This window comes from Phalacrocorax carbo, chromosome 6 (genome assembly GCF_963921805.1).
Source record: "Phalacrocorax carbo chromosome 6, bPhaCar2.1, whole genome shotgun sequence".
Classification (NCBI taxonomy): Eukaryota; Metazoa; Chordata; class Aves; order Suliformes; family Phalacrocoracidae; genus Phalacrocorax; species Phalacrocorax carbo.
The window spans coordinates 54,814,016-54,838,912 of NC_087518.1; the positions used below are offsets into that span (position 1 = coordinate 54,814,016).

At 36.5% G+C, this 24,897-nt stretch overlaps 1 long non-coding RNA gene across 1 annotated transcript in view; it reads right to left on the minus strand.

Annotated features, from left to right (window-relative positions):
- Window positions 1-1,430: 1,430 nt before the first annotated feature.
- Window positions 1,431-24,897, minus strand: part of LOC135314103 (uncharacterized) — a 41,332-nt gene continuing 17,865 nt past the window's right edge. Inside the window, exons 2-4 of the long non-coding RNA XR_010373578.1 lie at window positions 14,592-14,661; window positions 2,512-2,694; window positions 1,431-1,841 (exon numbers count right to left, since the gene is read on the minus strand). This is a non-coding gene — a long non-coding RNA (uncharacterized LOC135314103). The remainder of the gene's footprint in view (window positions 1,842-2,511; window positions 2,695-14,591; window positions 14,662-24,897) is intronic.

Genomic DNA, 24,897 nt, shown 5'->3' on the forward strand with positions numbered 1-24,897 from the left:
TTCTCAGAAAAGTGAAAAAATAATTTTAATAGAGTGTAGTCAGAATTAGGTAATGTAAGGATTGTTATCCTCACACCTAAGAGAAGAATATTCTGTCATGAAACAGAATAGCCCTTGAAGTAGGACATTCAGTAATAACATTCCTAAAAGTGCCTGTTTATTTTTGATCAGCCTTCAGAATGTTTCCTTTTTTTCTTTTTTTTTCTTTTTTTTTTCCTTTTTACTCTTCAGGGAAACATGTATTAAATTTTGGTGTCCTTGTGCTGCTGTCTCTATCTTCAAACTGTTCTTCAGAAACTGTATTTTTTTTCTTCTGTCCTCATACTAAATATCTATAGTGCCATATGAAGCTCTTCCATCTTACAACAGAACTGGAAATCAATCATCTAATGTGGGGCATAAGTTTCCGTTTTACTAGATCATCTTGGCCAAACCATTTAGTCTTTGGGAGCTCATGCACACAACTCTAATATATGGCTAATGACAAAAAATTATTTAAGTTCACTGGAAGAAAACTGTAACTCTTGTCTTCTGCAGCTACTCTAGAAACCTGCAGCATAATTTCATGAGTAACCCCGAGGGGTAGGGGCAGGCATAAGGAGAACAAACTCAGAATGGCCTGGGTCTATACAGCATTTCTCTTAGGCTAATATAACTTTTTTTCATAAGGCTATTAGATACCCTAATATGGGTATCTGATCCTTTGAATAGTTCTATTTTCTGCCTAGTCATTCATAATGGAGTTAATTCCCATCCTTCCCCATGGTTGTTTTTATCAGTTGAATACTTACTAGGAAAAGGTGTGGGGGACAACTGAGGAGGAAAATGGTGCATTGTAAAAAGGGAAGGGCATTTTAGTCTAAAATACATTTGCATTTCAAAAGATTAGAGTAAAACGTGCACTTAACTGGCACTTGCTTTTTTAATTTAATTAATGCTAGAAAGACACTTTAAGACATAGTACTCTAAAGGTGCTTGGAAGCAAAAAAAATTGTCCCCTAAGTGTCTGATGTGAAGAGCCCCTGGGTGACACTCAGAGTAATGCACTTTTTGAGCACTTCAACGTACTAGTGTCTTTCAGCGCTTAATTAACATAATTTGACACAATTATAGATATAAACACTTTATAAGCACTTGGTACTAGGAGTGTCAAAAAAGTGTTGATCTCCATCAATTTATACTGGAAACAAAAAGCTCTAGCACAGCACTCAAACAAGTGCTTAGAACAGTTCCACACTACTAATAACAGCCAAAGAAGCACCAAAAAGAAAAAAATAAGTGTTTCCAAAGTGTTCTCTGGATAAAATCTTTAAAGATTTTACACATCTGTGTAGCAGGCTACCTAAAATAATTAAAATTGTATGAAACGCACAGAGTTACTCAGTTCTGCTGCTCAGTTGTTCAGAATAACAATTACCACCTTATCTATCATATTTACATGTTAGATCTTCTGAAAGAGGATTGAGAATATGTAGGCTGGTGTGTAGCATAGGCTCAAGCCACAGTGTTTAAGGCAAGACTAAGTGCAGGTACGCCATGTGACACTGTAGCAGAAGAGTTTTTCTCTGTTTATGCTCCTAACTTACTTGAAAAAATATTTGGGAAAGAAAAGCCCACATGAAATGCACTATTTTCTTGATCCAGGTATCGAGCCCTCCACCTGTTTAAAGCGCACAAGAATGCTTCTTTTGAAGGGAAGTGCTGTTCTCCCAGAAGATACTGCTGAGGACAGGTTCCAACAGGCAAGGTTTGGCCAGCAGTGAACCCACATCAACTGCCTGCTACACATGCTCCATTTCTTATCTGAGCCACAGATCCAGGTTTTGTGCTGAAAGTTCGTTCTGTTCAATGGGGAAAAGAGCAACAGCACAAAGCTTAGGTTTGCTCACAGGACACTGCAAAATCACCTCTCCCTCTCCCTTGGTGCACGGATTTTCTTTTCACAGAAACTGTTTTTAATTATTAACTTTTTAATTAATAACTTCTGTGCAGTCCAAAATGTCAAATTAGGGTGACGACTCTGTTTGGTGTAGACATATGGTAAAAGGATCTGTTTCTAAAGACTAATCTGAAAAAAAAAGTAAAACAACCCAGTGTGCTTTCTTCTCTTTTCCCTTCTCTTCCTATTTATAATTTAGCATGCCTTTATTTACTCAAGTCAGAGGCTGTGTTTTGCAACGTGAGTGAAGCACATAAACCCTGATATATATTATCTCTTTGTGTGGGAGGTAGGTCAGCTAAATTTATGGATATTTCACCTGGCAGTTACATTAATCACCCGAACACTTTGCAATCTTTTTGCCAGTAAAGTGGAATGACAATTGATCATATTAAAGATCAGTCATCACATTAAGAAGGTACTCTGTAAACTAAATACACTCACAAAAAATATAAAAGGTGACATTTTCAAAGTCATAACTTATTTTCACTAGGGTTAGCACCTAACTGCTTTTGAAAAAAAAGCAAAACAAAACAAAAAAAACCAACCCAGTAGGAATTGTCCCTATTTACCTTGTTAACCCTTGGAAGTGTCTTCTTGCAAGATCCATCCATTTTGATTCAGCATATGTCTGATTTGCCTTGAAATTATCTCTGTCGTGTGCAATTGTGGAAACACTGTTTGCCCAAACCAGACCAGACCATCTCTTATTTCAGGTTTGGAATGAGGCTGGGAGTGGTGTATAACTGAGGATCCTAAAAAGCAGAGAACAAAATAGCTCTGAAAAAAAGCACCAAAAGAATAAAAGAAAATTGGAGGCAGTGGGAATTACAGGATGATCTGAAAAAAAATCAAACCAATTTTTAGGCACCTACCAGCAAAGACTGCAAAAAACCGTGGCCTTCCTTTCTCTGTCTGAAATTTGCCATCTACCAATTTAAGGCACTGTTGCAGCAAAGCACTTAAGCACTGCTTAAATCCTCTTGAAGTCAGAGGGATTTAAGTAAGTGAATAAAATTATGTGCATACTGAAGTACTTGGCTGGGCTGGGTTGCATTGTTGAATTTGGCCATGGACAATTTTAAGAGATTACTCCAAGACTGAAACTGTTGTCTGTAATTTCCTTGACAAAAGAAGATGTATTCTGCCTTTCTCGCTCTAATACATTTGAGATAAATAGGAGAACAGAAACAGCTAAAATCGGTTATTTTTCAGGGTTGGAGGGGAGGGGGAGATAGTCTCCAAGAGAAAAAATGCAAGCTGGTTTTTATTTCCTTTCTGGATAAATATGATATGTTTCAGGTTCTTGATCCGTCTTTTCTAACACCAATGTCTTCACAGTCAAGAGTTCTGTCTCTCTACCAAGCTGCACATTATGTCTCTCAATTTTTTTGCTGTTGCTGTGAAAAACACTAAGTGTTAGAGATAAAAAAAAAAAACAAACAACAAACAACAAACTCCCTTCTCCCCTGAATTCAACTGCATTTGAGGAAAAGTCTAAAATTGTGACTGAAAAAGCTCCAGCCTCACTACTATCTAACCACAGAGGCATTTCTTTGTTTGACTTAGTCTAATTCCTCTAGGATCTAAGAGTCTGTTTCAGAGCATGTTCAAAACTCTTCCAGTTTTAGCAGTTCATTTACTTTGTCTTAAGCCTGATAGGAATCCAAAAATTATGCAGAGGATTCCTTAAATCCTGAAGGTTGCAATCCGGGACAGGGGGGTGGTGGTGGAAAATATACATACTGTACAAACGGAATTTATTCTCAGTGAAAATACCGCTAAATATGCTTTCACATTGAATGCAAGAGAAGGATGGTGTAATAGCCTGGGAGGGAGAGCACTCACTATAAATAGGAAATGTGTTAAATTCCTTCTTCATCCTGAGAGGGTTTACATATATATCTCACAGGGAAAAAAACGCCACACTTAACCACGAGGTTTCTTCTCCACAGGTGCACTTGAAAAGAAAACTGTTAACATTGTTCTGGTCTTCAAAGAACAGTTCTAGGTGTATAACCTGGGGAGCTTTGGGACGGCAGATCCCAGGAAGGCAGAGTTCAACCGTACAACCCTAGACCAGGCAACTTGGCTCTAGACAGAGGAGGAATTTAAAGCAGATTACTTGAAACGTGTCATACTCCATAGCTTCACATGCCTCTACTTACCACACAGGTGTTTAGATAACTTTTCTTAGATCATAATTCCACCACGTTCTAGTCAGGTAATGTAGAAGAAATTAGATGTCCAGAGATTAGACACCTAAAACTTAGTTCCTGAGCAACACCACTTTTGAATGGTTATGGTTTATATTTAACTTACCTGTTAGAACCTAGATTTAGCCCTCCTCATGCAACAAATGATTTCAGCTTGATGGTTGGTGTGACTGTAATTTTCTTTTATTAGAAAGAAATTACAGAAGCAGCTTTTGTTTTTTTTTAACAAAAATAAAGTGTTATTATTACATTATACTATTCACCTAATTCCACTAGCGAAAAAAAAAATCTTTTCCACGTCTGGTTAAATGCAACTAAAACTCTGGTGGAACAGTTGATCTAGATGACAACTATCTGTCTGTTACTCCTCAGCTGCCACTATTTCATCAAAACACTCTGGCATTGTGGGACTATGCCAGTTATATGACAAATAGGGACCTTATGTATAGCACAATGCCAGATTTCTTAATCAAAGCATTCCTGGAACAATCAACCTCATCCCCTTGCTCATTTTCAAACCCTGAACTCATTCAGCATATATTATAAATCACTTTTTTTCTCCAGACAATAGGCATTTGGGATCCTCTGGCATTCCAAGACCCTTTACTCACAAAAGAGCTCATTTTGTTCCACTCATAGGTGTTGTGGTTTTTTTTTCACTCCTCCCAGCTTTAGTCATAAAATAGCCTTTTATTTAGAAGAAATTCATTAATTGACTACATAAATACCATTAATGAGTAGGAGGGGATATGTAAATGACAATATACTAAGAAGACAATCATGACAGTTAACATTGCAAATACATAAGGACACTGATGGTATGATTATGACCGTGCTGAACTATACATATACACACCCTTATGATGGAAACGATATAATATTACTTAGATAAGTTGGACTTGGTTGGACTAAGTATCCTATGACTGTGTTAGTCTTAATCGATGAAAGGGTTATAGTTTGGCATGGATGTGACAACAGAACGCAGTACTCCAGTGGAATATGTAAAGCAACCTTAATAGCAACAATCAGACCCACTTAAAACATCATACAGTCATTACATTTTGGGAGGCAAACACATTTGTTCAGCATCTATCTTAGCATTTTGCATGTGATTAGCTTAGCTCTGTCACACTGTGTAAGCATGCCAATAGCATATTGTTGAAGTGATATCAGCATAAATGAAGGGGTTGGTTTTTAGTTTGTTTTTTTTTTCTTTTTTTTTTTTTTTTTGTTGTCAAAGGCAATAAGAAGCATCAAGTAAATTGTGCTATATCTAGGCCTGTAGCCTAAACTGCAATCCCAGATACTTATGGAAATCAGGCACAGCTGGAGCTGATTCTCATTTACCTTCTCTGTGCAGCTGGAATTAATTCAAAATCACCTTCTCTATGTCTTTGTCCAAAAAGAACATATTCAATGTTTGTTGAGTTTTTTTAAGACAACACTGTATGCAGTTTTTTCTTGTCATTAGGAAATTTTGATGACTGTCTTGACAGGTATCATTTATTTTAATAGTCTGAGTTGTGTTCAAATCTTCAGTTGATTCCATGGTCTACTTCATTTATTGTCGGCCACAGGTACTTTGATCCAATTCCAACACAGCCTTTGCTCAGGCACTCACTGGCCAGTCTGGACAAATAGCTGCTTACACCTGCTGAGGAGAAGGCAAGAAAATCCTGTCTCCCCTTTCCTTAAGCCTGTCATGTGTTGTTATTAAAACTTGATGCTTCCCTCTTGACAAAGAGGGAACATAAATTTGCAATAATATAAGCTTAAAAATGCTCTGCTGTGCAGATTTTTTTCTCCATCTTCAAATCACTCACATCAATCTACTTGTTTCTTCTTTATTCTCTTCCGCCCCACAACCCTACTGCTTAAAAAGAAAAGAGTCGGCAGGCTCACCGAACAGAGCGGCTAAAGCCAATCTGAGGGAAACAGATTTGTCAGAAGCACCACAGAGCTCAACTACAGAAGCACGGCAATGGGTGTCAGATATAGCTGCTGCAGATCTCATAGAAACACGACGGTTGGCTCATTCTCCGGAACAGATTTTTGATTGAAATGGATGGGAAAAAAAAGAGCTATACAGGCAATCGCAATCAGTTCATATGATGTGGGAGAGTGTGCCATGTTCCCTTGTATGGGTAGGTGAGAGGTAGAGACCTTCTGGAGACCTTCCAGAAAAACTATGCCTTTATACAAAATAGGAGGGGTTTTTTTGTTGTCTTAAAATGACACAAAATTTATTATCACATTTACTCATGTTTCATCTTTAAACTTGCAATAATCTTCTTCAATTAAGTACATTAAGGATATAAAGCTACTGGAGAGTGTCCAGAGAAGGGTCACGAAGTTGGTGAAGGGTTTAGAGGTGAAACTGTGCAAGGAGCAGCTAAAGTCACTTGGTTTGTTCAGCCTGGAGCAGAGGAGGCCGAGGGCAGCCCTCATGGCCCTCTGCAGCTCCCTCCCAAGGGGAGGAGGAGGGGCAGGCACTGATCTCTTCTCTCTGGTGACCAACGCCAGGACCCGAGGGAATGGCAGGGAGATGGGCCAGGGGAGGGTTAGGTTGGGTATTAGGGAAAGGCTCTTCCCCCAGAGGGTGGTGGAGCCCTGGAACAGGATCCCCAGGGAGGCATCACGGCACCAGCCTGGCGATATTCAGGAAGCACTTGGACATGGCCCTCAGAGACATGGTGTGAATTTGGGGCTGTCCTGTGCAGGGACGGGAGTTGGACTCAAAGGTCCTTGCGGGTCCCTTCCAGCTCAGGGCATTCTATGATTCTATGATTCAATTAAAAAACTTTCTCTCACAGCTATTGTATGAAGAGGTATATGTAGTAAGTTGTATCATTGTGTAATAAGTATATCATAGTAAGTGAAATTACAGAATTAAAAATTAAGCAGTCTTAGTGGCATGAAAATCCACTGGACTGTGTTAACAAGGACTCTCTAGATACGTGAGATATGGTTTTAAGAGATGATATCAAGAGCTGAATATTGTCCATAGTGATTTTAAATATTAAGGAAGCATCATTGTGTAGCTTCACATATCCAAAGATGAATGCCGTATTAGTTTTATGTAGCTGAATAACTAATCTTTATTACCTTATAATACAGGTTCCAAGTTTTTTAATATTTACATGATTGATTCATTACAGGTCATTCCTTCCTTTGTTTTTAACAGTTTGCTCCTCCATTATGAAAAATTGCCAATCTAGCCGTTGCTCATTGCATTGGAATTTAGCTTTTGTGACTTGGACTAGGCCATGTTTTCAATATGAAAAAAATACCTCGTGACTGTTTTTGATGACAAGTCTTTTTATATTCTTTCACTTATTTTTCACTTATTATTAACTTATCTTTCACTTATTCTTTCACTTATTTTTTCAGATAAGAATAACACTCATCAGTTGCCTAGACAATTACATACTTTCTCAGTACTCACAGGGTCATAATTGTTTGCCGGGTGAGCAATAAAAAACTTTATTAATAGAAAAAAAGAAAAATAAATATATTTCTAATCAAAGACTTCATGTCCTTATCCATTCTATATTTGAGGCATAGTAGATGAAGGTATTAGGAATGGACATCTGCCTCTGCAGGACTGTATTCCCAATTACTGCCTCCCAGAAAGGGAGGCATTGAGCTTTTAGAGTGTTTTTGCTGCCTATATACATACAAGAGAGCAAGATATAATGTATAAAGGCACTAGTATACACAATGCCTTCCAGAAGAGTTTTGAATCAAAGCAGGCCTGCATAATAATATCAACAAAAAAAGATAAGTCTACTCATTACAAACTATCATCTAAAACTCTATTGAAGTTAGCAAGACAATAATCCTTGTTAGCACTAACATATCTCCTGTCTAATCTATGGCACTTATCTGAAGCCTGAAGGACACGATACTCATAAGGGAATCGGCAGCAGCACTGCATATATACAGGACATACTGTCAAAGAACATGGAGATTTCCACTCAGAGAATTCTTTTCTTGGAGAATCTTTTGGGATGCCTATGAAGCTCTGGGATCTTTTGGGTATTGTGAACTAACTGTTCCTTCATCTTCAAGCAAAACAATTCCAATGGGGTTCATAATCCTTAAAATCTTGAAGTCTGCAAAGAGTTCACAAGGACCACTTTAAAAAGTATTTTCTGGAGAACATATTTCTTGGAAAGCTTGAAAAACCTTAGAGTAAATTATTAGAATAACCAGGGAATCCTAGCAGTGTAATTGACTGCTTAATCTGGGCTAAAAGAAGTTTTTAAACATAAAATCAAGTGAACTGAAGAACCAAAATTTTAGCTCATCACAATCTTCCATACTCCAGATTATGTAAATAAATATCCTATCCAGTGGAGAAGCTCCTACCATCTAAGACCTACTAAGTCTTTGAAAAAATTCAAATACATTCTCCTAGTCACTTTGAAATACACCTCACGTACATTTGGATCAGGAAGAATTTAACCGGACATTTTATCTAAAATACTAATAGTACATGTTATATGATGACTTTAATTCCCAGTGAATCACTAAGTAACACACATAAAGCAAAGGTAAAAGGATATGGCTTCATTCTGAGTGGCATGAGCAGCTAACTGCTACAGTGGATGAAGACAAAAGAAAATCCTTTGGTTTCATAGGCAAAACATTGTGAAAGAAACAGAACAAACTCCATGAAGGCTAGACAGAGCTTCAAACTTTAAACCTGAGGTTTATAGGCATTTCAGATCAGCTGTGTACCTTCCCTTCAGCTTTAGGAAATAAGGTCAGAACTGTGCACATACAGATGAGAAAACATATTATACACATAATTGTGACCCTACAACGTATTGAAGAGTTAATATGGATCAAAGTATAAGAAAAGTCTGAAGCCATTTACTCAGTTCATATTAATTTACCTCCCACAGGATGAATTATGACCTGTTGCTCTACTTTCCTAGGTAGTCCATAGTATAGACTGCTAAAGGCCAACAAAAGTCAGCCCAAAGAAGGTTCCATCTGACAAAGTATTCAGCAAAACATCCAATGATTTTGAATAGTAGCTAGTTCAATGAAGTGAGAATTCATTTTTAAATACAGTGTAATCACTGCTTAACATGACATTTTTGTTCATGCAATTTGGGTTAAAGATTCCTACTTCTTAAGAGACTTCCTTTCTGTAGACCCTTTCAGAGGCATCTGTCAGGATAAGATCTTTATACTGTTTGATGTCATTCATTCCAAACAGGTTCACTAACAGCTGGCAGGGAGGTATCAGGTCTAGCCTAGAGAAGTGGGGGGGTGGGGGAAGAAAAGACCTACCAGGAGATTCGAATTTCAACTACACTCAGTGCATGAACTTTCTTTATAGGAAAGAGGTTTCAAATGCAGATTTGTTTATAGAAGAATGTGGATATTTCTTTCAAATTACCATATTCATATATGAGCTCCACTGAATCCTGCTGAAGTGAACTGGGCAAACTCATTGTTAAAAATCACATACAGTAAAAAGTAGGGCACACCTCTTTCTTGCTTTTAAAAGTGTTTCCTTCGCTAAGTTTTGAACTTTGTCCCATTATATCAAATGTAGCCATTAAAAAGGAAATCAATCCACATATTCAAATTACTGACATTTACCCTAAAAGGAAAACAGTGAGTATTGTAAACCTGGGCCATGAGCATATTTTTCTCGTAAGTTACAAAGCTCTGGGCATTTTGTGATCACAGTTACACAATAACTCTAGCACACAGGAAAAAAAACCTTGTTATATTATGAAAACATCAACACATATCAAACAATTGAACTAGACTTCTTAGATATAATAATTAATATGTGCAAAAAGGAGAACGAAAAATAAAAAAAAAAAGAAGCACTTAATTAAATGACAGACTTTACAAGCATATCCTTACCTATGATACATGGACTTAAAAACATGTGGGCAAGACTCACAGTAGGAACCATTCTTTGGTTCTATTAATTACTGGAATAGTTAATAGCATTTACTGAAGAAAATATAGGATCATTTAATGGAAACGCAGAAGTTCATAACAACCTCCAAGGTACAAAATAAGAAGTGATTTGATCTTGAACCAATTATAGCCATTAAAAACATTATTGGAAAACTTCCAAGATTAATTCCAGAAGATTGAATTTTTAAAGAAAAAAATTTTCTTTTTGAGTAATTTAAGCAAAAATGACTCCACTATAAAATTCTCAGAAAGTACAAAAAGCAATTTCAGCTCAATTTTAAATTGGGAAAATATGAGCTGTGCAACTTAGAGCACTCTGTCAAGTTCTAATTCACACAGTCAGCTCCCTGCACAGTAGAAAATGCAAGGTTGCTTTGTCTTGGCACACTTCTGGATTAATATTTTCTAAATGTTTTCATTTGGGACTCTTTAAAAATATTAGGCAAAAATATACATTCCTTTAAAACATTATCAGAATTTTGTAGAGCTGTGAATTAATTGCTTACATGTGTGAAAGACTAATGGAATTATTTTAGGCCAGCCAGGTACAGAAGGACATATCCAAGACTACTACTGAATTCCTGTCAATGATCTTCCACAAGCTAAACCTTGGCTTCTTCAGTGAGGACACATGCAGGTACACGGGCATCAAATATATCTATTGTACTAAACCCCAAATCAGCTGGAATTCCAATACACAAAACAAATGGCACCTTTCCAGTCTCTTTATTTATTATATACCTTTAACACTTAGGAGATTCATGTGAAGACTAAAAACTGATAATCCTATTTTATATAAATATCATTCTCATTAAAAAAGATCCTACTTTAAATTCAGGTAGAGTTCAGAAACAGAACTGTAAGGGATCTGGCCCCAAATTTAGTGATATCAGAAATGTCTTTCCATTGTATTAGAGGATATGAATGAAATTTGAGACAACTAACCTCAGGACATGCAGTTAATTAAGAACTGAGCCAGAACCAAGCTCATGGCTTTCAAATCAGAAGCTAATGTGTTGCCAGCTGGAATGTATGGCCCCCCCATGGTAAGGCTGAAAATATACGTTTATAAACTGTGTTTCTCCATGTTTTCTCTGCTCTGGAGAAACCCAGAACTATAAAAGATACAGAGCAATAAATTGCAATTAGTGCACAGCTGAAGAGAAGGCTTCTTTAAAATTTTTTCTCACCCAAAAAGACAAAAGACCTCCTTCCTACTATGAAGGGAAAGGGGGAAAATGAGGATAGAATGCCAGTTATTTGGGCAAGAACAGTCAGTAAACCCTTTTTTTCCACCCAGGTATCTCTTTCTTATGCAAATAAATGCTGTCTGCTTCTGCATGGGTCCACCAAAAGTTTTTAAATTTCTTAACCAAATTTGAAGAAGGATGGAGTTGTTAAACATCATTAACTGCACTGAAATTTTATGAAAACAACCAGGCCAAGTAGTAAAGGAGCATCTATAAAAGCTACAGCATGGTCACAAATTACACCAGATGGAAGAAAGCCTTATAAAAGCTCATCAGTGAGCAACACTTCACCTCACTTTTTATTTTTGTAAACACGAGCATCAAATAACTAGAAGACACAAATCCATAGAAATCTACAGTTAATTCATCCTGGAGCTTATGGAACTATTTGTCATTTCATTGTAAGAACAAACTGACCAGCATATATTTTAAGTATCTAGGGGAAAATGTAGTGGTCGTTGTGGTTAATGCCTGTACTAGAGCACCGAGAGCTCACAGCTCACACTACAGAGCTGTCCTGGCAGACCGGGAATTTGTACTGTTAGTGGATTAGCTGCCTCTTGAAAATAGTCTCCAATCTTCTCTGACATTATGTATTATTATAGCAATAGTCTGATATTCTTTCCATGAGCAGAGAATATAATTACCATAAAATAACTGGTTACTGGTACCTGAATCTCTTTGAATATAAAATATTTATATTATTTAAGCAACTTGGGAACTGTTTTTCCAGTTTCCTTTACCGACTCAGAAAGTTAAGAATCAGCTTTAGAAAAATTTAGGAGACAACTTGGTGATTGATGTTCATTTACATATAGAGACTTGGGCAAAGACATCAGGTGTGGTTTAGATTAATTTGAAACAGATGTATAACTCATGATCAAATAAAAGCTCTACCTCATAAATTTAATTAAATTATAAGATTCAGAGAAATCTGTCAATAAAGGCCAGACAGTCTGGGTCTGAAGAACTACAGCACTGTGGCACATACACTAGCAGACTGCATGTTCCTAAAATGAGATGTTACCAATACACCATGTCACATTCATGAAGAAATGACTTCCTGAATCACTGAAAAAGGTCCTTCATTGTGCCAGGAAAGAAAGAGAGATCAAGGAAATCTACAAGTGTCAAATATACCTCTCTCTGAAATGAGATGCTAATTCCTAATTTACATACTTTCAACTTATTCCTCCTAAACTAGTAAACTGCTAAAGATAAAAAGAAAGATGCATTACAGTACCCTGAAAACACAACCATTGTTTCTGCAATTTATTTTCAGCATCATTGGTGAGATACTATTGGCAAAAGATCTGCCAAGAGATTAGATTTAATCAGTTTTTATAATCAACAAATAGGATTTTGAGAATGATACCAGAACTTAAAATAGTAACGAATCACTCCAAATGCATATTATACTGTCTATTGTGCAGTCTGGAAAGAATATAAACTTTAATGAACAAAGACATTGAATTTATTTCTAATTTGACATCTCTGATATTCATTAATTTATCTGTTCCAAAACACTCTTTATAGAGAGGTATAACAAGCAAAAAACAGATAGTCATCCCATTATTTAAGTTAAACACCTTTAATTCCATTAGGTCATGTCACTTGCATTTCTGCATTTACTAACTGGTAGCTAATCCAAAATGCCAGCAAGGATTTACCAACCCTAAAACTGAATTCCTCTGTCTATCTCTAAACCATTGCAGTTATCTGTTACAGAATAAATTAGGAATAACAGGATTCTTGCTTCTCTACACTATAACTATTTAGTAATTTAGAGATAAAACCAATTAGTATTAGATCCCTTTTTACATCTCATTTTAATTGGTATTACATTGAATATTCTTATTCTTCATTGCATAGCTCCACTAGCAGGATTCTAATATTAGCATGTCTTTTGTACCTTTTAACTATCTGAAACGATTCCAGTAAGGGTAATAATAAGACTTCTTAGACATCTTTTCCATTTGCTAGTCAGCTAACACTGTAAGCCTAATATTTAATGTTATTAATAATTCTCAAGTCAGGAGGTAAGTATTAAATAAGGGATACAAAAGATTGCTAGGTTTAAAACACCGTTTAATTTTGATAGAGGTATGCAAGTCAAAAACTGGAACAACGCCTGGGAGAAAACTGTTTAAACATGCTCGAATTTCTCTTTAGTTCTGTTTAACCCTCAGGTTTTTTCCTGATAAACATTTGCCCTAATGCCTGCTGTGCAATGAACAATAGGAAAATCACCAAAGCTCCCCAATCCATATCAGTGACTCTTCCTGAGTCATTATCTTGCAGCTTCCATAAGTAGCATGAAAGGTATGATTTCTACCACTCCCAGTAGGGATCCAGTGCAAAGTATTCAGCATGATGTCTCACAGGGAGAAATCAAGATCTAGAAGCTACATCAGTACCCATCTAAATTCAGTCTCCAGCGCTAGAAGAAAAACATTCCTGGTACAGTTAATGCATGTAATTCCATTTCCTGTTCTCAAGTAAAACTGTAGCTATATGGTCTCTTCTTTTGTTACCTTGCTGATGAGCCCATGGACTTCTCTACTAATGACAGCTGTCAAGGCGAAAACAAAAATCCTAACACAATCTGATAAGGGGTTGTCTAGGTGGGAAATCCTATTCCAAGAATGAAAATGCATTGTAAAGCATATGCTAAAACATTATAACTTTATGTAGCACAATAAAACATATTAGCCTTTTAATACATTGAAAGTTTTCATTCCTTCACAAAAACTTTAATCGTAGGGATGTCAGGACAGTTTTTGTTGGCTTTTATAGCCATAACAACAATTATTGTGAGCCAGGAGACTGCCTTAGGAATACTTGGTGATTAAGTTTACTTTTTTTAATATATTCTTGGTATTTGTAGCCTGAGAGAATTTTAGGTCTAACATTACTTAAAATATAGCTCTATATTGTTTGAGCAGAAACCAGATTTTATTTTTGTATATTCATGTATATATATATAAAAGACAACACGGCTGAAAGAATGATTCACTAATTGCTCCATTATCCCCAGTACTTGCAAACAGTGATTTCCAGGGAAAAACACTGCCATGGTTCTACAATTATGTAAATAAATACTAATATTTATTTACATATAATAAGTAAATGCATAATATTTTTAGAGAATACAGGGCAGCTGGTCTTCAGCCAATGTCAGAGGAACAACAGAGGGTGATTGTAAATACTAGATTTTAGCAATACCATACGCACCTGCGGTTGTTGCATACATTTGCTTTTGGCTCAGAATATAAAGCTTCCATAAGTTATCAGATGGCAAAACCTGCAACAACATTTGCAATTAGCAAATGTGATATAGATCACTTCAGCGTTTACTGAAGGTAAAGGAAGAGATGTAAACAGTCATATATACTTGAAAACTAAAGACTAAGTAAACACAATTTAGTTCTTCTAGTTCTTCTGTGGAACTAGATTATATCCGTGACATTTTATCCAATTGTTTTTGTCTCCCCTGTTATTCTTTGCTGAAGATCTGAAGGTATAAAACTTCAAAAGTCTTATGGGGACAAAGCTCAGGGGGTGAGAGAGAGAAAAATAGCCTGGATAAAAGGTCACAAGTTGTGGAAAAGGGCATAAAGTAGAATCCAAACACAAGTACCATGTATGATAGATTCCTAGGCACATTTCCATTGAAATTATCACCGAAAATATTTTTGAAAATAAGTGCACACATGCATGCATAGAAACAGACAAGCCAATATATCAGTGTAGGAGTAAACACCAATGCCATAAGACAGTGAATAGTCACCGATAACAAAATATTGAAGACATATACATGCAGTGCTTGCCAAAGACTTCATAGTTCTTCTGATTGCAATTTGTTGAGGTTTAAACTAATTTAATTTTTCTGTAGTATGAATCCAAGGGTTATTTTAGTCTCTTTAAAAAACTTTGCTTTAAATATCATTAGCCAGTATAGAGTGCTGTGGTACATTTTATAACATCAATATTTCAATTACAATAACACCACATATATCCATTTGAAAATATGTAAATATATGTATTAAATTCTATTCTTGTAATCATTAAAGTGTATCTGCTACAATTATGTTCAGAAAAGGCCAATAGTGTTTACATATATTTTCGCCTCAAAATGAAATCCAGTAATTGCATGTGATATTCTTTTCAGGCAGAATAGTTTCTGCATTGCTCTCTATATATAATTAAAGAATATCCTTTGTTGTGTACATTTGTATTTATAGTTTTGTATGAATACCTCAGTGTATATATACAAGCAGAACTGTGAACACACATTAGAAAATTTAATTAAATTATTAAACCTGAAACCCATTAAACTGGAGCTAAAATTTGTCAAATGCTGGGGAAGCCATTCCACAAATATAAGAACTCTTATACCGTCATTAAGAAAATAAAACTGAAAAGAGTTACTGAGAACAGTTTCATAGCCACATGAAATAATATTTTTCTAAGTCTAACACATAATCAGAAACTAGCCCATAAAAATCACACATACTTGTTACAAGAAATAAATACCCATGACCTAAGAGAGGACAAATAATTTCTTTTCATTAGTTACACTGCATAAGACCTTCATCAAGCAAAGATTTATGAACATATTTATGCACACAAACAATCTCATGGATAAATCTCACACATGTAGTTCAAGACAGATTAGCTGTTACAGGATCAGATCCTAAGTAACTGCTTGCTTAGATGATGGGGAAGCTGTTCCTGAGATTGATATTCAGCCATCCTCAATGCTGGCTAAGATTTAATTGAGTAATCCAACTGAGTGCATTTGAATTTGATTACTTGTGGAGTTAATGCTACACAACATGAGAAAAATGGCAGCATTGCACCACAATTTTTGGTTGATCAACCTGAAGGTAATGCTGCAACATTAATGAGAAGCCTGAAAAAACCTCAGGGGAAAGAATCAAAGAAATGTTTCTTTTTTAAAAAATATGTTAAAATCTTTAGTCATTATTATAATAAAATTTTCATTCATTGTTTGGGAGAATTAACCAAGCCAACATTGGAGGTATCATAATGTCTTAAAAACCAATAAACATGGAATAGAAAATTACTTAAGTGTGTAAGGTTGGCACACAGAACAAAATGAATCTTATTTACTAAACTTTGTTCCTGCTTAGTTTCAGTCTTGCAGGGGCCAAGGCAATTACCTAGCTCAGTTCATAAAGCAACTAATTCTATAAAATCCTAACAATAATTTCTAAGTCACCATTTGCTTTTAAAAATGCATCTATCCTACCATGCCATTATCAGCTGATGAGTAACGAGGAGTATAAAATAAAAGTAATTAAGGGCAAAATAAGAAAGATGGTGCATCTTAATGACAGGCAATATTAATTATGCCCTGCGAATGTACACTACAGCTCAACGGTCACCACAGAAAAAATTTATTAGTGGCAAGTTATTCTGATTTTGTGAGCCACAGTTCAATTAAATTGTATTTGCCCTCTTAGAGTCCATCTAAACATTGAGAAGAATTGTTTTAGTTCACAGAACTGTGTAAGGACTTTTATAGTTGAATATGTGTATGTTTGATAACAGCACATAAGGGTCCCTGCCACAAAATGGCGGCTGCAAGAAAATGGCTGCCCCTAAGCATGTAGTGGGGAGGGGCTTATACCACGTGACTAGAAAAGGGGCAGGGCTTCTGGGGCAGGGAGCTCATGTGGCTGCCTGCAGGGCGCAGGGCTCTTCTCACATCTCATTTTGTGATCGGGGTCCTTACACTACTCCTATTTATTGTTTGTTTCATCATATTTATTTTATGTATTTCTGTTTAAAACAGGTGCAATCAAAGAGCAAGTGCATCACATGACACATCAGTGATCAGCCACACACCACATGCAGTGCAGAGCACACATAACCCACAGGCTGTTTTCAAAATACCTAGTGAAAACAAATACATGAAAAGAAATCAAACCCTGTTTGCTGGAATTTCTTGCAGAAAACATGACCACTGTCTTCCAGCATACATGGGATAACAGTGGAGGATGTTTGATTAGCTCTTCAGTGCGTGGCTGACTCACAGAAACTTATACTGTACTCTGTTGGGGAGACTGATAGGATTCAGGCCATATGGGGACAAATCAGTCTGGTTCACCTCCTTTTAATAGAAGGTGTGTAAAATTTAATAGAATTATATCCACTTAGGATTTGCCTTGAGTGGTTAAAAAGGTGCTGGCCAACCCTGCCAAGGTGTCTCCAGTCTAATCCAATGTAATTTCCATATTCTTAGTGTTCGGAAATGGTGTTTTCAAACCTGAATTAACCTAGTTTTAATTCGTTAAAGTATTTCATATTAAATACATAAGTGTGTCTAATCAGCAGTAAGAAGATGGACACTCCAGTCAATTCAGGAAGCCAGTTTCCATTTAAGCCATCTGGGACTAACAAGCCTTCAAGATAAAAGAATGAGGAAGGCAACCTAGCGCCTTGGTGCGGAAGTCCTGAGATAAGGAGCCGATACAACAATCTATTTTGTGAATGAGGTTTTAAAAAAAAAAAGAAACCTAAAAACTTAAGCTGTTCCCAAAAGAAAAAGCATTTTAACTTAATAGCCAAAGTGAAAAAGAAAATCCCACATGGAATGAATAATTTTCCTAACACGTCTTTTTTAATTTGAAATAAGATTTGTGATAACAATGTTAATGCTGGGGATTTTAAGTGACAGAATATTATTCTAACTCATTCCTTTAAATTCTAAAAAAAAAAAAAAAAAAAAAGCTCCTTTGTTAGGCCTAGTTTAGGCCACCTTAAAGCTCCTTTCAATCAAAGTACAGCTTCTCATTAAGGGAAAAATGATTATTAACATCCTCATTTTGCTTCCTCTTGTGAATTATTTGCATTCAAAAATGTGCACGGCATTAGTTTCAGGGTAAATGCAAATATGACAGCGGGATTTCTCACCAAGCTCCTTTTTATTATTAGCTCTTTTTATGCCCTCCATTTATTATTCCCTCATCATTTTTCACAATGTATTAAAATGTTACATTTCCTAAAATAATAATATTTTCCTTCATTTGGTAATTGTCTCAGTCCAGTCTACAAAAGTCTCCATCACAGTGCCTACTGTCTATAATTTGAAATAGTTTATAATAATTGTTCATCATTGCTTAGGGGAGCCTTGGGCATTAGCTATCACAGTTACAGAATCCCTTATCTCCCACTGAGTACATGATTATTTTAGGTGAAGTTCACACGACAAGGGGAGAGGGCAGGGACACTGGCAAAGCTTGTACTGTGACTGCCCACGGTAGACTCTCAGTCTGTGGTCTGAAGATAAACTGAGGTGTTTTTCAGTTTTTTAAGCTTCATCTGTCCCATGTCTACCAGAAACAATGAGGCCATGTTTTGAGATTATTTTAAATAAAACACCAAAACAAGACATTTTAAGAGGGATGATCTTGGGTGCTGAAGATTAGTCAAAACATAGTGTGTTCAGTTACAACAAAATCAAGTTACCAGTGGCATACTCTCTGCCAGGGTTGTATTTGATAAACTGATTACAATTACTTCTTTTTTCCCTGGCCATATTAAAAAAAAAAGGAAATAGATCTGACTAATAAAAGCAAACTAATAAAATCATTTGATCATCCTGATTCACCGCACTTCACCGTGCCAAGCTTCCCTGTTGACTCTCAAATTGTTATTGTCAAATTCTCAAGCATTTATTACGCTCAGGATGACTTACGTGTCCCTTTTTTCTGTCACTGTGTTGATGTCCATCATCACACCATCACCACCATCGAACTGCAGCAAAGCAGAGTAGAGACCACCTGATACCACCCAGTGAATATGAGATAACATTGCTTCAGAGGAACGGATTCTGCAATAAAATAGTCTACTGTGATCTGTATTGATGTGAACACAGATAACATCAAATTCAGAAATGTATCTAAGTACATTTAGAAAGAGTTCTTAGTTATTATAATTTTTAACTTTTTTCCAGGGGAGTCCCTAAGATTTATCACAGGAACATTTACCAGTGTATAATTGAAACATTGATACTGAATTTGACCTACTGATGTTGGAAATTACTGAGAGGAGTAGAACCAATAAAGCAGTTACTAGCAGGATGTATGCTAAAAGCAGATCATATCCTATTTATATCTCTCCTATGCCTTATTCCATCTCACTTGCACAAATGTATGTGCCCATTTTGTACTCATGAGTGTCAGTATGAGTAATCTATGTCATTCTGAGTTCAAGTAGCGTAACTTACTGCCTTGGAATTTGTTCCTTTTCTTAAAGTGGTTTCTGAGTTATGGTGGATTAGTTTTCTGCTATGTTTTGTGGGAGACACCTAGGTTAACTTAGGGTTCATCAAGATATGGGACCACAAAAACCTGGAAGTGCTGAAATAGGCAGAAACACATCGTCCATGTCATTCAGTGGTGACCCATCTAGCCAAATTAAAAGCAGCATAAATGAACCCCAAAAGATGTTCTACCCCTGTGAAATCAAGGCAGACATGAAATGGGGGTGGGGGAGGGGAGGGGAGTGGTGGGGAGGGAGTGGGGGCGCGTGGAGGTGGATAATAGATGTGGCAGTGAATTCAAGACACTGCAGACTAAAATCCTTACTCATCAAGCTTCTGTTAACAAGACTGTTAAGTATTAGCGTGTGTATTTCTAGTATTTGTAACAGCCAATAGTGATTTTCACATTGAAGTAAGCGTCTGAACCTCAGAAATTCTAATAAGTGTACTTATACTCTCTTTTTATTTAGAATTTAACTTCTTTCCTCTAGCATGTTTTCAACTTCCCTTTTTTTTCCACTATTCTGATATAAGGATATGCAGAAACTACCATTATTATATGGTTTTAAAAACATATTTGGCTCAGCTATATTTCTCTCATTCTTTATCCACAGGCAATTACATCAATAACTTACATTAACAGAAAATGTATTGGTTGTACAGAGCTTATTCCCTGCTCTTTTCAGGAGGTCCTTCCGAGCACTGATCCTTCATTTCGGCAAGTAGCACAGCTTGTTAAAATAAATACAGTTTAATGCCATCTAATTCTGCAATGATCAATTAATTATGGATTCTTGTTTAGTTTCCAGTCCAAGATGAAGACATAAAATCATCACCTGATGATCAGAGGAGCGCATTTCTATGATTTAAACTGTACTGTAGTACTCAGATACACCTTAAGTATCTCATTATTTCAGGAATAGTAAGGAAAGGAGCACAGGTTGCAGCTCTAGGCTGTATTGACTGTTTATTAACTTTTGCCAGTCATCTCTGCTCCCACTTCCTTCACTGCATGGAGGTTTTCTGAACAACTGACAATGAAACAACACCTACAGCACAGATAGGTCACAAACACAAAATGTGAACTCCTGTCAAAACTAGTAAGACAATGCCATTTTCAAGTAATCATTGAAGTGACGGTTAGCATTTGCAACAGAAACTCTATTTTGAGAGGAATTCCATACATTTGATATTTTCTCTTAAAGGTAAAACCACAGAAATTAAATAATCCTTCCAAAAATTTTTCAGAGTTTTCTTACTTGGAGAGTGGTGGGTTTCTATCTTGGAATCTGACCTTTGTGTTATATGCAACTATTGTCCCTACTGGAGACAGCAAAGAGCGTTTTCAGAGTTATTCTTCAGAAAGAGTTACATGTCAGAATGGTTCCTCTAAGGAACTATAGTCTGTCCTGTGTTTCTGTTCCACAAAACAGAAAGCCTCACAACCTTTTGATTAGGGTATCAAGAGAACTTTTACTGTAACTGTGCCATTCTCTATATTATAAATCTCTCTTCCTTCCCTTCTCAGCATTTGCCCTTAGCTGTTCCAAAGCCTGTTGGAACGGGGCAATAATCTCTGCTTGGACTTATGGTACATCAAGATCACAAGCTGAGCCACAACTGCCATACCATAGGTGAAAGAGGTCAACAAGATTCACTGAGGGCAAGATCTACCACAAGGACAAGATGGAAACTGTAGCTGGCAGAACACCTATTTATATCACATACAGGCTAAGAATCTACTGTTATTCTTCAGACCTATGAGACCAAATCCTGACCTACACATCTATTGGCTTTTGGCTGCATAAATATGTTTCCCTTAGACCAAATTTATAGAAGTATGAAATCTTGCATGGCTCCAGGCAGAAGTAGCAGCATGAACACTGACTCAGCTTTGCTGAGGTCATAGTCTTTACAAAACCAGTAGAAAGGACTAGCCATTAATTTTCTCTGGTATGATTTTACTTCTCTCACTATGTGCAAGAGTTTTGTTCCAGACTAGTAGACTATGGCTGTAGTCTGGGGAGAGTGCACTTCAGTGAGATAGAGCTCATTAAAAAGTGTGACAAACTGCAATGCCAAGGTTGTCTTGGTTGCAAATGATGTACCAAAATTAAATCCCAGCCAAGACAATAAGGACACTGATTGAGCTATCCTAGTTGCAATAGGGCCTCTTATAAGCTCCACAATGAGACATAGCCACAAGAGCCCAATACACCTAGAAGCCCTAACACCCCAACCAGACACTTCAGAAAAAAAATTACTAAAAATTATTTCAATCTCTGCAGCTATTTCTATTTACCTATTTCATTATTTTTCCTTTTGCAATCAGACCAGTGAGATATCCAATTGAAAAAAATATCAAGTTGCTCCAATGTTCTAGTAGCTCAAGGATGGTCCCCATTCATGCAGGAATAAGCTGCTTCAAAATATTTTCTAGGGGAAAAATATCTCCTTCATCTACTATGCAATGGTATGTATTTAATTTCACTTGATTTCTTCTCTCTTTTATCATGTATGCTATTCCACCTGCCATAGAAGTTGAAATGTCTATCAGAATATGGCAAAATACATATAGGAACAATAGGTCTGATTCTTTTGTTAGTATACTTTACTGAAGATATGCTCTCACACATCTGCAGGCTGAGAAGAGAATGATAACTCTTATAAGATATGCATTTTTCACTTCTATAAGCTATGATTGGTATATCATGATATAAAAGAGATACTGAAGCAGGTATCTCCTGGTAGGTAACTACCTATGTCTTTTTTGAGCACAGCTCATCCAAGACATAGGGATGGAGGCCAGGGTGTTGATCCATTTGAGCCTGTTCCTTTTAGGAATAGTTTTATTGATAAGAAATAGTTTATTATTATTTGGAAGGGCGAGGGGACCATTGCATGTCAGAATGGAGAAAAGGGAGCGGAAATTAGTGAAATACAAAGCTGAGAGGACATCCCTGGAAAAGGAGCGAGGAATCTATCAGGCACTTCTTTTTCCATGACTACTCGAAAATACTAAACATAAAAACAAACAAACTGAAAAATATTACTTCAATATTCAGTCAGAAAATATTACTTTGATACTAAATAGATACAAATTGGCATTTCAAAAGTACACTCCCAGGAGAATTTCTGAGGGTCTTGGGTTAGCTTTTTCATTGTCTCTGCCAAAACAGAAATACTGATTTGAGTCTATCAGGGCCAATGAATTCCTTTTATAGTATTTAATCATGTTATTAGGAGTCTAGGAAGCATTTTCGATAACAGAATAGATAATTATAATCATGAACTCAATATGCTACTTCTTTAGGAAGAACTTGCAGAGTTTTGCCAATAAAATCCAAAGAATCGTACAACATTTTTGCCTGGACTGCGTAATGGGATAAACTCTGTTCTGGTCTGGAACACGGAGAAGTACCAAGAGTGAACACAAAAGTGTGGCAGCAGGGAAAGCTGGTCTCGTGTCACCTTTGAGCTGTCTATATTCTAAGTGGGTAAAAAGGGATATTTTTCAATTTATCAGAACTACCTGAGTATAACTGCATTAAAACTGTGAATGCCCTATGCACCACACTCCCTCTCCAGTCCCCAAGGGCCTATAAATTTTTTTTGTACTTTCTAAAACCTTTCTCTGATCCCAGTACAAAGCCATATCACTATGCAAGTCCCAGCACCATGCTGTTTTTTCATGGGCCTGGAAGTAGCAGGGTGCTGAAATCGTCCAGTTAGCAACAGACCTCACTTGGTGGAGCTCAAAGAAACTGTGGCCACTCCATATTTTGCAGCATGGTTTTATTTGGAGAATGAGGGTTTTCTTCTCACTTTTTCAGGCTGCGAGGCACTCTGGGAAATAAGAATCCATATGGATCAGTGCAGGTTTTTTGGAGAGGACAGCTGTAAGGCAAGTTACACTGTGTGTAGAACGCTGCTCAGAGCTTTGCCAAATTTACCACACTTTTATTGCCTTTAAGCCAAAATATGAGGGAAAATAACAAAATACAGTCCATTTCAGTTTACCTATATGAGATTAAGAATTTCCACAGATTCTGCATCTTGCTGGAGAAATCAAACCCTGAAGCTTTGTCCTGAGAGTTTCTTACACAAAAGCATTTATTTCAGCTTTCTTATTAATGCTTTTATCAGATAAAACTTTTACTTAGTCATATTTGTATTAATTTTAGTAGCCAGCTTAGTGACTCAGCTTTCTAGGGGGCTATCTTCTGCTTTCTTTCCTTTAAAAAATGGAAGGAATTATTTGTGCTTATGAGAGCAATGGGAACAGCAATGCACTAAAGACAAAAATATATGAAATTATCCACAGGAAAATTACAGAGAAGATACAGTTGAAGTAAATGTTCCCACTAACTACACGTTCAATGACCTCCTTCTTGAATCACTTACTTGAGTGAATGACACAGCAGAGAGACAATCTGAAATCGTTTATCTATCACCCCACTGAAAATGTTAGCTGAGCTCGTTTGTTGAGGAATTCTGTTCATGTTGATCAATTGCTAAGGGCCTTAATACAATAAAGGCTTAGCCAGCACACAGCTGACTTCAGCAACAGCATCTACATAACTGAAGGCACAGGTTTGCTTGAGTCTTTGCAGCACGATCGCTTAGCTTGAGATTTAGAAGTTTCCATTGTACTAGCAAAAAGTAGTTTGAAAATGTACGAAATATCCTACAATCTTAACTAGGAAAAATGGTGTCAAAAACAGTTTTTCCTACTTTTAAAATAAAACTGTTAAAGCCAGAATTTATTCTCGTAAATTAGTTGGCTATCATACACATATTATTTGACATTAAGAAAAATCCAGCTATATAGTACAACAGGATGGTAGAAAATACAGATACCCTGTACGTTAGTTTTCAATACCAACATTTGACTTAGAGGAGAGAAACCACAGTATGTTAAGGGGAGAAAGCTTTGACTGATCTGAATGAGAGTTACTAGTCTTCTCAATGTTGTTACCCTGCTGCTTCAGCTAAAGCACCTTTCTTTATTAGTTACACTATTTGTATGTGGACGAATTCAGCCAGCAAACATCTTTTCCACTTACTATAAATGAAATGTAAGACCCATTAGAATGTAGGTGGAAAGGTATTTTTTAAGAAAAGACAGCAAGTTCAGTAGAACAGTTGTTCTAGCACTTATTAAAACTTTCCAAAATGGTATTTCATCTTGTGTCCCTAATTACTGAGCCACACTTCTTGTATCCTGACAGATAAACCTGTTTAAAA